The 4,521-nt window shown below is 54.6% G+C and overlaps 1 protein-coding gene across 1 annotated transcript in view; it reads left to right on the top strand.

Moving 5' to 3' along the window:
- Positions 1-4,521, top strand: part of SIAH3 (siah E3 ubiquitin protein ligase family member 3) — a 53,170-nt gene that overhangs the window by 47,339 nt on the left and 1,310 nt on the right. The window lies entirely within an intron of this gene.

Below are 4,521 nucleotides of genomic sequence, written 5' to 3'. Positions count from 1 at the left end.
GGGGGGAGGGGGCGAGGTGGGCAAGCAGCATCCTGTCTCACAGCGCCTGACGGTCTCAGACAGACATCAGCTGGGACCGTGGCTGCCCCACCCGAATAGAACCGGTGTGATCTTCATACATGAAGCTGTCGCGAATGCATCGGAGAGGGCCGCAAATACGTACATTATGTAGCACTGAGCCGGCAGTGAGGACACTGAACAATGAGCCCCATCCCAGAGGCGCTCCGCAGCCAGGAAACTACTCACGTGTAAGTCGCCCGCACCTGGCAGCCAAGGCCAGGACCTCGGAACTAAAGAAGGGCTCTGGGAGCACGAGGACTGAGTCATAGCTTTTGCTGCCAGCCCCTCCCCTAGCCGGGGACCGTATGTGTAAGATGGCCAGCTCGGTCAGGTGGCTGTTGGGACCACAGGACTAGCGTCTCTGTCGACATCTGTAATTGACCCTGTTTATAGTTTTTCAGCCGTGGACCATAGTTTTAAAAAGTTTCGTCCACCAAAATTTTCATTTTCCTCTTTTCTAAATAGTTAATATGGCCCAAGACTCCAGGCTTCTGTGTGTTTGCTAACCAATGTCTTCTTGCTCAATTTACATAATTTTGACCACCAGTAAAGAAACTGTGTGCAGTGATGATATCAAGACAGCATTCTGAAGCCCCGAGAGATGGCATCGGACCACCGTAAGTCCTTCAGGCAGTGGCCGGCTACAGAGATACTTAGGGAATACGCTTCCGGGCCCATCCCTAAAGTCGAGAGTCTCTCTGGAATATTTTAACCAATCTTCATAGCTTGAGAACTATGAATTTCATCAGAGAGAGTCCATTTCTCGCATCTGCTATGCTAATTAGCAAACGACTGATTTCACCGATGAAAACCTCTGTGGAAATGTTAGCAGCATCTGGCATGCATCAGAAATACAGTGCTAATTAAGGCAACTGTCGTCGTTAGCTCTGGAGTGTGGCCTTTCCGATAAAATGTTAGGTGATCATCCCGAAGCCTGAATTCCTGATGAGGGAACTGGCAGCTTTTAGAGTGTGGGTTAAAAGATGTACACTTCTATAGCACGTTCTGTCCACTAAAGTATTTTAAAGAAAATTATAGACGTTCTCGTGCCATCCACGTGAAGACCTCATCCATCCGTGTACCGAGCATGCCGAGTCTGGGGGGAGGGGAGCATGAGACACGCTTTCTAATGGAGATGCTCTATCCCAGGGGAGAGAAGCCCCACCATCGTGTTCTATCTCTGTTTAACTGATTTCTAAACCGTTTAGAGCATTCTGGGGTCCTCCTGGGTTTCGTGAGCACGTGTACAGTCATGCTCGGTTTTGAGGAAGAGAGGTGGGGAGCCAGGACACCCCCGGAAGACGGAGCGGGCAACGCTCAGCCTTCAACGTCGAGTGTCCCTCCCAGGAACTGCGAGAACGTTTCCACGCCAAGAGTGGGCTCTGGGAGCAGATACGATTGTTCTCTCGTTAGCCAACCTGATTTCAGGCCTTGACTTTATGCCACGACTCTGATCCCTGCCCGGAAGTGGTACCCCACATACCTGCGCTGCCCCCGCCCACCCCGTGTGCGAAATGCATCGAGCATCACGGCCTTTCCCACGCTGCCCAGCACTGAGAACCCCACGTAATTAGCTCCCACAAAAGAAAGGGCTGAGCAAACTCAGAGCAAACGCCTTTCGTCTGAAATCGGATGCAGAAACCCCCGTCAGCATCAGCATGGCCTTGTTCCTAAGAATGAGTGGGAGGACAGAGTCACCCTCTCGCTCAGGGAGGAAGATGCTGGAGAGAGGGTCACGTGACTGTCCAGGGTCAGGTGTCGCCTGTGGACGCCAGGATTCGGAGGGATTGCCATTACCAGCCACGGGAGTGCGGCTGATCAAATTAAGGAAGCATATTTTTTTTTTTTAATTGAATTCCGTCCTCAATGGAAACGGTCTTGCTAATGCTTGAGGAAAGAATTACACCCAGTCCATAAAGCCCAACATTTTTCAACCCAATTTTGCGTAATATCGCAAAGGTTAATTCAAGATCTCTCTTCCAAGTAGGAAGTTAACCGCAGCCAATGGAAGGATGGCGTCTGTGGACCAACTGGGGTTTATCAGTCTGGAAGAGTTCATCAGTTTTAATTAGTGTAATCGCGAACGTTGCACTAACAGTTTAGTGAAGGAAAGTAATTACTCACACATCCACCGTGTTAGATGGAGAGATTAGAATTCATTTTCCAAAACGATCAGCGTTTTGCCAATTAAAAGAATTCCTTCTCCCTGCCAGCAGCCCTGTGACCTCACACGCCCAAGATCATTTAAATGAAACGTATTTTGCATGGGAAGATGGAGCAGAAAGAAATGAAGAATTAGGGCCGTGCCTGTTCTCGGGGCCGAGCAAACGCATGGCTCCCCACGAGTCTGTGAGTTCTCGCTCCACGTGCACAGTCATTCGCTTGCGTCGCTCTGCATTATGCTCTCGGCTGCAGCGATTAAAAGATGAAAAAGCTAGTGGAAGTTGAGGCCAAAAGGAAGCAAGGAGTCGTCCAGACACGATGGCAATTGCCAGGGCCCGACAGTCGGACCAGGACGGGGACGTGGCGGCTGGCGCCATCCCAAACCCCAGGAGCTCCCTAAAGCATGAAGCTGCGTCTCTCGGCCCCGCTGCTGACTTCCGTTGCAGTCTGGGTGCCACCATGGTGCCTCAGCTCAGCTGCTCAGCTTACGAGCCTTGGGCAACACAGTCCAACTGCTCTCTAGCACCCTGGCCACCAGGTCTGCTCCCAGAGGTCCTCCGTCTCCCGGCCACTTGGAAACTGTCATTTCTAACCAGCCCATGCTCCTTATACTTGGCTCCTTGCACCTGCTGCTCACTCTGTTGGCAGACTCTTGCCTGTTTTGTTACAGCATTCACCCTTCACGCTTCGCCCGGTGTAAACGTCACGTCACACTGACCGGAACAGCTGTCTCCCCCATTTGTAGTGTCAGAGCCCCCCCTGCATCTTACACAAACTCGTAGTGAGCTACTGAGGCAGGAACGAGGATCTTACTCAGCTCAGGATGCTCAGCCCCTTGCGTGTGGGGGGCAGTGTACACATTTCTGTCGAATGGCTGCACGAATTATAGGCATATCCCCTCACCAGCCTCATGGCATCTCAGCCCAGGAGGCCCAGCCTGGCCAGACTCCTGAACATCACAGAGGCGGGAACGGAGGCCTTTGCATACGCTACGTACTAGTTCCCTTCCCTGCATTTAAGGCTAAAGGGTAAGTCAGATGCATCACGAGCAGGATTCACGGGCCCGGTGGGTATGCAGGATGGTGACAGCAGCCTGCCCAGGGGCTGCCGTCCAGGAACAGGGCAGGAGCTTCTGGAAGGGCCCCTGTGGCTCAGACTCCGGGTCTGCACACTCCCAGGGGGGACGCAGAAACCGGCAGCTCAGGCCAGTGACTCAAAAGCAGAGCTTGCAGGCCACCTTCACCACCAGGGTGACCACCCCAGCCCACTGTGTGCCCTAAAGAAAGGGGAGCTGGCCAGGCCCTGCTGCTGGCCACACTCTGAGCCCGAGGAGACAAACTCTGGCAGCCGTGGGGGTGAGTGTGAAAGTGTGAAAGGCAGACTGAGGCCCTCGTCCTCTGTGTGCCAGGCGAGCGCTCAGGTGCCCACAGGCTCCTGAAGACCAGAGGGGCTTGAAGAGCCAGGCGGAGGGACATGCTCCACCTGAGGGCGTCCCGGAGACCACTGCCCTGTGACAGCTTTGTGCCTGGGGCTCCGGCAGAGCTGCACCTCCACTGCACAGCCCAGAGAAAAGGACTCGGGGATGGAGGAGGGAGCTGGAGACGGGATGCCTGGGGTTAGGGGTGCTGGATGGGGCGGGGGGGGGGGCTGCTGCTGTGCTCAGAGTCAGAGGCGTGAAAATGGAGCCCAGTCTTTCCCTTGGCGATCTCAGGCCCATGACCACAGGAAGCCTGTTTCTTCATCTGCAACACATGAATCACGGTCCTCGTGTCACAGGGAGGACCCTTGTGAAGACCACAGTGGACGATAAGCAGACCAGTGTCCGTGCCACCGACGCCGAGAAGCGTGGTGTCTACTTGGCTCGTGGCTGTGCTTCCACTGCCCGCGGGGTCTGCCCATAGCAGGTGCTCGGTGACCACGTACTGAGACCGGCTTAGAAGGTGCCCTCGCAGCTCCTTGTGTTTGGGGGGCATTGGTGGGGCACACTGCCACGAGGAACAAAAAATCGGGAGAGGCCCAGGGTGGAGGCTGCCTGGTGCCGGGCCCCTGAGAAGCTGCTGGCGGGGCCAAGTCTCGGGTGAGGCTCCCTCCCTGGGGGCCGTGGCCCCAGGGCACACGAGCAGCTCTGCGTCCCACCACTGCGTTACGGGAAGGGTACCTAGAGCAGCACAAGCCCTGACGGGAGGGACAGGTGGACACTTGCTGAAATTGTGTTTTAAAAACAATAGCCATGATAAACCACGGGGGAATAATCCAGTGACACCCAGCGCCTGCACGTAAATAGCAACAGCATCAAAA

This window comes from Pteropus alecto, unplaced genomic scaffold, assembly GCF_000325575.1.
Source record: "Pteropus alecto unplaced genomic scaffold, ASM32557v1 scaffold35, whole genome shotgun sequence".
Classification (NCBI taxonomy): domain Eukaryota; kingdom Metazoa; phylum Chordata; class Mammalia; order Chiroptera; family Pteropodidae; genus Pteropus; species Pteropus alecto.
This window is presented reverse-complemented; position numbering and strand designations above follow the sequence as displayed.